Source organism: Eublepharis macularius, chromosome 9 (assembly GCF_028583425.1).
Source record: "Eublepharis macularius isolate TG4126 chromosome 9, MPM_Emac_v1.0, whole genome shotgun sequence".
NCBI lineage: Eukaryota > Metazoa > Chordata > Lepidosauria > Squamata > Eublepharidae > Eublepharis > Eublepharis macularius.
In genome coordinates, this window is record NC_072798.1 from 31,350,948 (window position 1) to 31,360,336 (window position 9,389).

The window sequence follows — 9,389 nt, forward strand, 5'->3', positions numbered from 1 at the left end:
CTCCATGATGTGAAAAGCTTCATATGCCGGTTTCCATATTTTAGGAGGAAAAATACGGGCAACCCTGGAACGTCAAATGCAGGGAAAAAACAACAACACCAGGGAACCAATTCACAATAGTTGTATATTCTGTATATCATATGAAAGTGCAAAAGTGCAGTAGTGCAATTGTACAGTTAATAAATTCACAATACAAAAATACACAATATGGTCATATTCAGTACACCTATCATTGAAAAGTCTTTGTCGTCCGTACAGTTCATTACATTCATTTAAAGTGCCAAGTGTCTTATTTTGATGGAAAGCCGAAGGTGGAGAGTCATAGAGAGGTGTTGTATCATTCACAGTCCAATAATTTAAATTATTCAAAAAACGCCGACGGGGATGTGCAGGCAAGTACCATTAACCCGTTTCGTGAGTAAAAACTCACTTCATCCTGGGCATGAAAGAATTCGGACTGGACACACTGTAAATATAAAATGCAATCAGCAAATACATACATAATATTACATATAAAGATACATTTAAAAATCAAATACATGTTCACTTACAATGTGTTACAATCTCCAGTTATGCTCTCCTATGGCTTATGAAGAGGTGGGGCTAACGGACAGATAATTGATTAGGTAATGACTGTGTATATATCTCTCATTTGGGGCCGAATCAATCAATGTTCTATCTAAACCAATTACAGCTGGAGGAAGGTCCGGGGAAACTCCACTACTTACAATGAATCACAATTCTCATAGGAAACAAGAGTAGACAATCTCTAAGTTTAATCCATGCGGTGAAAGAGTGTTAAGTTGGAAAATCCATTTGGATTCCAACTGCATGAGTGTTTTACCTATATCCGAAGCGTATGGACGGTCTAGATGTTCAATGACAGAGACTTTAAAGTCATGATGTGAGTGTTTACACTGATGGAAATGGCCAACCAAAGATGCTTCTATTACCCTGTTCTTGATCCTAGATATATGCTCTTGGATTCTTGTTCAGAGTGGGCGAATGGTACTGCCTATATATAACAAGGGACACTGGCATTGGATGATATACACCACATTTACTGACTTACAGTTTGTAAAATCACGTCGTGCAAAGGTGCGGGTTGTCAAAATCTGATCAAGCCCCACCATGTGACTACATACATTGCATGTGCCACATGCGAAATGGCCCTTGGGTATATTAGAGCGTGGGGGAGTGCTGGAGAATTCAGACCTAATTAGAAGGTCTCTAATTGATTTGGTCCATCTATAACCAACTGCCAGTCCCGATTCACACCCACGGACGTCAGCTATGAGGTGCCAATGCTGCCTTATAATGGAGGTGATCCTAGGGGCTAGGGGGGTATATTCCAGTCCCCACTTAATTTTATCATCCAGTCTCCTCTGTCTAGGAGTCAACAAAGTCTCCCTGTCAGTTACATCAGAGCGTGTCCTAGCTTGTTCAATAACATGGCTCGGGTAGCCTCTTGTGGCAAAGTTCTCCCCCAACTCCCTGCGCCCAATTTTATAAAAATATGGGTTGGTGGAATTCCGTTTAATCCTCAAGAATTGGCCCACGGGGATGTTGTCCCGTAAGCTTTTTGGGTGAAAGGACTGATAGTGTAAATAGGCGCATCGGTCCGTGCTTTTCTTAAAGGGGCGCACCGCAAGCTTATTACCCGTCTCTCGATAGATGGTGACATCTAAATAGTCTATGCTATTAGTACTTCCGGTCCAGGTAAACTGGATCGCTGGGTGCCAAGTATTGAACCAATTACCCAGTTCCTCAGCGCACTCCTCTTCATTTAACAAGACTATGACGTCATCTATGTATCGCCTGTAAAGGAGAATATGCTCTTTAAAGGGGTTTGAGTTTTCATTAAATACCCATTGATTCTCCAAGGAAGACATAAATATATTCGTGATACTCGGGGCAGCCGCGCACCCCATGGCTACCCCTTTCAACTGGAAATAGAATTCGTCATTAAATCGGAAATAATTCTTCTCCACTATGATGTCTAATATATTGAGAAGAAAATGAGTAGACGGTTTTTGGACATCGCGAGAAAGAAGGGCATCCTGTACTGCATGTCTCGCCTCATCGTGAGGGATGGAGGTATATAAAGACCTCACATCCAGAGACATCAGGTATACCGTTGAAGGAATATCTATTGACTCCACTAAAGAAATTAAAGACATAGTGTCTTTTAAGTAGGCAGGCGTATTTATAACTAGGGGTTGCAGGAAAAAATCCAGATAACGCGATAGAGGTTCCAGGACTGAATTAGAGCCGGAAATTATAGGACGTCCGGGGGGAGGGTGTCCTGACTTGTGGATTTTAGGTAATGTATAAAAGACAGGTATTCTGGGGCTGGGGTTAATCAGGGCATCTCTGGTCTTTTTGTCTATCTCATTTTCCACCAACCCCTCATCCAAAACAATCTTGATGATCCGTTGGATGTGTGAAGTCGGGTTGATGGACACCCGCTTGTATTCTGTCTCAATATTAAGTTGTCTGGTACATTCCTGAACATAGTCACTTGTATTCTGTATGGTTATTAATGTGAATTTGTTATCTTTCCGCCGGGCCTGCAAGACAGAGATGTTCCGCCAGGCATTTGGTTGCGGCTAGGCTGTCCTCTCGCCGGCCATACCACTGAAGACCGTCCACCACCCATGCAGGAGCTCATAAGTGTGATGCAGGGCATGATGTAAGAGCCACGCCCTGTGCCTAAAATGCTGTATTTTAATATCTATAGCCACCAACTGAGAATTTTTTATTGTATGGAATAGTGTTTTAATGTTTATTTATAATGTTTTACTGTTTTTAGACTGTATGTTGCAAATTGTGTGTTGTCACACTGTCCTGAGCCCGTCTGACAGGGAGGGCGATCTAGAAGTGCAATCAATCAATCAATCAATCAATCAATCAATCAATCAATCAATCAATCAATCAATCAATCAATCAATCATATTTTAATGCTTTGTATTTTATATTTTGTCAATGATTACAAATTGTATGGCCATTAAAGTGCATTTTACTCATTGGATGCCCCATAGATCTAATGTTCATATGTGATATATTGCAGTATTATATGAGCTTATGTTCCAGCACTTGTTCATTATATGGGTTAAAGCATTTCTTACTTTAGCTTTGCATAATACACCTATTTGAAACCTCTAGTACTCATGTGCTCATTTTGTGAGTGTGTCTGTGTTTGTGTTTATAGAGGTCTGTCCCCCTCTTCTTCCAGTCTTAGAGCATGACTGCACCAGAGTGAGCCACTGAGCTTCATGGTAGAGTGGAGATTTGAACCTGGGTCTTCCTAGTCTGACACTCTAACCACTATGCAACACTATATCTTTTGTGATATTTTGGTTGGTCTTAATAATATTGTTCTTAGAGTTTTCCTTTGAATTAACAGGCCTACCTGCAACTTCATCTGGCTCCAGAAGAGTTATGTCGACTTCAGCAATTTTAAAAATAACTGGCTGGAAAGTTTCATGATATGGCCCTCATCAGAGATACGCATACCTCTACACTTCAAAGGAGCATGCATGTACAAGAGTGTGTTTATGTTGGAGCCCATATTATCTGATTAGAGATAGCTGGATGGTTTGCAACGGCAATGATATGGAAGGCACTTTCTGAGCACAGGAAGGAATTTTTAAAGAAATTTAAGGGGGAGCATGAAAAAGTGAGGAGAATATGAAGCCTGTTGGACCCTCCATCACCCATTCACTTATTTATTTCCTGCTCAGCAGGTGTAGCGTTTGACTGGCTAAGGGGGACTAGGCCACAGCAGATATGCCAAGCCACAACAGACAAACCACAAAGCATGTTGTGGGTTGCATTCTTTCTTCAATAACAACCGAGTGCCTCCTTTGAAGGCCACATATTTTCATTAGCCCCAACTTTGAGGGAAACCACCCTTTCCCAGATATTTCTCAGCTTGACAGATTGCTCTGGGCTATGTCTTCTCAGGGATATTAAGGAAGCTGATTAATCTTCCTTATTTATCCCATTAAGTTTTGCATGGGGCTGTCTCAGCCATTATGCTGAGTAAGCTACAGAACACAACTGAGCCCAGCCCAAATGAAAATGTTTCTTGTGGCAGAGTCCTCCAGACATTTTCCAGCACAGAAACTGGTCTCTTCTTCCTCTTTGCTCTGGATTCTTTTACAGCAGGGGTCTGCAACCTACATCTCTAGAGTCGAATGTAGCTCCATATGGACCCAAATAAGGCTCTTTTAGAAAGAAAATGAAATCTTTAAGTTAAGGTGAGAGGGGCAGGTGAGATGCTAGAATATTTAACAGCTAGTGGCTAAGAATAAGCAGTAGGTGAATGGAATGGCAAGCAAGGTTTCTTATGGGACTTAAGGACTTCTTAAAGTTGCTATACGAAAAGAGAAATAATAGAGGTGAATGGAGAGTTGCCAGTAATTCAAGTGCAAACCAGAGAGAGAGATGTATGCCAGTACCAGGGGCAGCTCACCCACTAGACAGCCCTAGGTGATTGCCTAGGGTGCCAGAGGGGCAGAGGTGCTAAGGTCAGCATGTGGCGATCCCAAGCAGTGACTCAGCCCCGATGCTGCCACAGGAGCCTGCTTGCCCAGCCTGCCTGCCTTGCCCCAATGGAGGAAGGAGGGAGAGCAAGCAATTTTGGGCTCTGCCCCCTTCGGCCTCTCACCCACTCAGCTCACTGCATGGCAGCACCTCCTCTCCTGCCCAGGTCTGTGTGTGCCCAGCTCAAGTGGGATGGCTTGGGGCACACTGTGTGTGCCTGGCTTGGGGAAAGGGGCTTGGCTCTGGGCATAGCACCTCTGCACGTGCCTAGGCTGTGTGGGCAAGCTCTGTCATAGGCCTTGAGTTTTTGACACTGATACCAACATGACAATGAGATGTTCAATAAATGCAGCTCTCTCAGCCTTGCATCTTCTTCCTGTTGTGGAGAGCCCTGCTTTTGGAATTGCGACTGAATATGTTGCTATTAGTAACCCTATCAAGAAATATAAACTTTTTTGTTTATGCAAACGTTATGTATGCTTGATCCAAGAATAAATAAGTTACCATAGAAGTTACAACTAACAAGTGATTGCTACTGGTGACAACAGACTTGAAACACAACTGCATAGCAGCTTACCGCTAAGATAATATTTCGCTGGCTGCATCCTATATACTGCTGTAGAAAGAACTCCCACTTAGACGACTCCGTAACCTCACTGGAAACTGTAGGTGTAACCAGACATTCCTTATAGTCCTCCAAGGAGGTGAAATGAAGATAGTTAAACATCTGCTCCTCTTCATTGGAACTATCTGGCTCGAGTGTACAGCTCAGCCCATCTCAGTGCTACAGAAACAAAACAGCACGACAGCATTTGCAATACTGTAAATCAAGGTTAATAGTCTGAAGTGTAAGAGATATTAAGCAAAGATTACAAAGTGACTTCAGGAAATACCAACTGGGACTCTATTCAGACAACTTTAGGGACTTTGCTGTTCAAAGAAAAGAGATGGTTTTCTTCGTTGGAATTAAGCTACATAGAGGGAAATATATAGTTGGTTAGTTTGTGTTTGTGTGTGGGTAGTTTCTTTATATGCAGATGACGTCATAGTCAAGTCCCTTTTTAGAACCCACTAAGGAATTCAAAACAGTTCCTGCCTATGAGTTTTTATCTGGGCCAAATGATTTATAGACAAGCATCTCTGCATTCTGGAACCATGATGTGAATGAGGCACACTTTGAACATATGTAGAGGCCTTGGTTGATTTCAATGTCATTTTGTGCTGTGACAAAAAAAAAATGGAAAGGATATTTATGATGGGCAGGATTCTACTACTCCCTGCATAGAATGCCTCATTTCCCCACATTTCTCTCTGTTTTTATAGCCCCTTCTGAGTACTGGAAAGATCATTTCCAGGAGCTATGGGACCAAATGGAGGAACAGCTGCATATGTTTGGGGGGGGGGCGGGTGGAGTTAGAAGGACAAGGAGGTAAAATTGCTCCTCCTCCCCCTTCCACAAGTGCAGCTCTATTGAGGGAAAGAGTTGATTTCATCCCCTTAAATCTCCTCACTACAGCCCACTGATTCTCATGGCTATTCCTCTGCAACGCCAGAAGTGATCTTTAGTATGGTTGGGAATGGGAAAAGCTGCAGGAAAGGGGAGCATGTGAGGAAATCATGCCTTCCAGAACACAGATGGTAGTCTTGCACTCGCTGGATTTGCAGCAGCAAAAACATTATATATGCTAAACACAGGCTATCGTGAACAGCATCAAGATAAGAAATACTTTATTAGAATTTTGCATATAGTAGAAATAAACATGCTAATCCATATTAGGCAAGCCTCAGAGGGTACATTTACTGTTTGTCGTTATTTTCTCAATACTAGCATACAATAATACAGTTGAAATAGCAAATACAGTCACATGCCACAACATGAGTTTAATATTTTGCAAAAGAAAATTCCTGAAAAATTATCCATATAAAATGACCAAAGGAAAAATAAGGCAGTTGCATACTTACAGTATTTTGGTCCTCCTGGCTTGCCATACTAAAAAGTGCTGCTGAATCCAGCCTCTTAGCAAAGACAAAATAGAAAATAGTCCGGTAGCACCTTTAAGACTAACCAACTTTACTGTAGCATAAGCTTTCTGGAATTACAGTTCTCTTCGTCAGATGCATGGAGGGTAAGAAGAAACTGGTCAGATATATAGATGGAGAGGATAGTAGCTTCTGATAATGGGATCAGTTTGCTTCTGATAATTAAATCAGTTACTTCTGATAATGAGATAACCATTCATAGTCCCTATTCAATCCAAGCCTGACTGAGTCAAATTTACATATGAATTCCAGTTCACCAGCTTCCCGTTGGATTCTGGTTTTGAAAGGTTTCTGTTGAACTACAGTGACCTTTATGATGGAATGTCCTGATAGATTGAAGTGTTCTCCCACTGGTTTCTGGATGTTGCCATTTTTAATGTCAGATTTGTGTCCATTTATTCTTTTGCGCAGAGGTTGGCTGTTTTGTCCAATGTACAGAGCAGATGGACATTGTTGGCACATGAGGGCATATATCACGTTGGAGGATGAGCAGCTGTAAGAGCCAGAGGTAGTGTAGTTGCGCCATTGGGTCCTGTAATTGTATTTCCTGGGTAGATATGAGGGCAGAGCTGACATCTGGGTCTGTTGCAGGGTCTGGTACCTGTGCTGGTGACTCTGCTAACCGATTCAAGTCGTTTAAGGTTGGGGGGCTATCTGTAGGCAAGGAGAGGTCTTCCACCCAGGGCTTCTGAGAGAGAGGCTTCCAAAGCAGCTCACTGGAATCAAAACCACATACAAATGACAATTAAAACTGAAGATAAATATCCCTTGGGGGGAGATTTCTCAGCTGAGTGGAATCCATATATGAAAAGGGGCACCTGGTCCACTTGCTGTTCTTCCTCTGATTATTTAAAACATACATCGCCTACTGAACAACCTACAGGCTCTAAAGGCAACTTGCAAGTTGTTTTAAGCAATACAATATCATACGTGAAGGTTACAGCACCATCCTGAGCAGGGCTGAGCACCTTTCTAAGTCCATTGTAGTCAATATAGCTCTCCTTAGAACTAAAAAAAGCCATAAAACCCAACAAAAGCAGCCGTACATTCAAACAAAGAAAAGCAATGGATGCTATTATTAAAGGTCTAAAAAAATGCAGAAGCTTTTTCACTTGCCTCACTCCATGGCAGGAGAATGGGTTCTCTGCCAGCCAACCATCTCACTGCTCAAGGTATCACAGAATATACAGCAGGGTTTCTTAAGAAATAACAATGGGAGAGGTTCATACGTAAGCAGGTAAGACACTGCAGTTTCAGAACATTTAGAGCTTTGCAGATGGGAACCAGCCCTTTCAATTGTTCCTGGAAGCAAATGGGTAACTAGCAAAGCAGTTCTAGGGAAGATTCAATCTGACCTGTCCTTGTGGCCACATTATCTCTGTAGCTTCTAAATAGCCTTCAGATGCAGCTGCACACAGCACCCTTTACAGATAAGACAGAGGGCCACGCTACAAGTGACGAAGTAGGTCAAAGGAAAGCATCTGCCTGAGATCCTAGAGAGCCACTGCTTATCAAAATAGATAATGGTAAGCGGGATGGACCAGTGGTCTGACTTGGTATAAGGAGGCTACTAGGGTTGCCAGACAGGGTCTGGAATAATACTGGACGCTGGGGAGGGGCGGCACTTACATTTTTTCTTATATTCACATGCATGTGCTCCCACCCCGCTGCAATGATGTCATTACCCGAAATGTAGTCATCGTGCCAGTCCTACTTCCAGGCGCCTGGTCTGGATGGTCACATCTGGGCAGTGCTGTCCAGCCACAGGAGGCTGAGCACCCAGGACGGCCAGCTACTCCTGGGCTGCTCCACACAGCTGCAGGAGGTCAGATGGGCAGGCCTGCCACTCATGCCAGTGCTGCACAGGAGGTTGGGCATCCGGGCTGGCTGGCCACTTCCTCAGCTGCTTCCCTGGGCCGGTGGTGATGCTCAGGAGGCTGGGCGGGCAGGGCTGGGCAGGCAAGCTGCCTGGAATCAGAGGGGAGGAGGAGAAAGTGGTGCCAGGTGTCTGGTATTTGGAGAACGTTTCCCCCAGATAGTCCTCAAAAATACCAGACTGTCTGAATGAAAACTGGACACCTGGTAACCTTAGAGGCTGCCCAAAGTTAACTGAAAGCGCTTTGCATCATGGACAACGTCAGGGCATCCCACACCAGAACCATAGCTAAAGGCACCCATAAGTTGTGAGCCTGTTGTTTCATTTATATATTTACTTCATTCATAGTCCACATTTTGTGCTGAGACTCAAAGTGGATTACAAATATTTTTTAAAATGCAATTATAACAGTATAGTGGCAACACAATAAAAGTGGATTACATACAAAACAATACCATAAAATTGCCTAAAATGTTCACAGGTATTAGAACTAGAGCCCCATTTCCCTTATAAAAATGTCCTCCTAAACAATTTTGGTTTATTACAACACTAATCCCTTTATATTTCCATCCTTACTCTGCAAGGGGGTAGTTAGGGCTTTCTCATAAGTAAGCAGAACAGCAGTCCCTGTTTCTAAGAGGCACACCTCTGAGCCACTTTCCCTTCTTTACCCTGCTATGTGTCTATCGTTGCTACGAAACAAAACCACCCACATCTCAAATCAGCTGCTTAGATGGTGCATCAGGGAGGGTAAATTTAATAACCCACCCACTCCTCAACTATATCTTCAGGGTGAGGGGGATTCTTCCTCTGGATTTGAGAACAGGTGCAAGAAAATAAGGGGTGGTCTTCTCGACCACTACCCCGACCACACAGAATTAATGTATTTACGGCTAATAAAATCAAAAGACTTTAAATGAATGAG

General features: G+C 43.0%; 1 long non-coding RNA gene across 1 annotated transcript; it reads right to left on the reverse strand.

The window, feature by feature from the left end:
• Positions 1 to 216: 216 nt before the first annotated feature.
• LOC129336287 (uncharacterized) lies at positions 217 to 7,253 on the reverse strand. Its single transcript, XR_008597656.1, has 3 exons — positions 6,511 to 7,253; positions 5,126 to 5,332; positions 217 to 466 (listed from the first exon to the last, which is right to left on the reverse strand). It is a non-coding gene; the product is annotated as an uncharacterized LOC129336287 (long non-coding RNA).
• Positions 7,254 to 9,389: the final 2,136 nt, after the last annotated feature.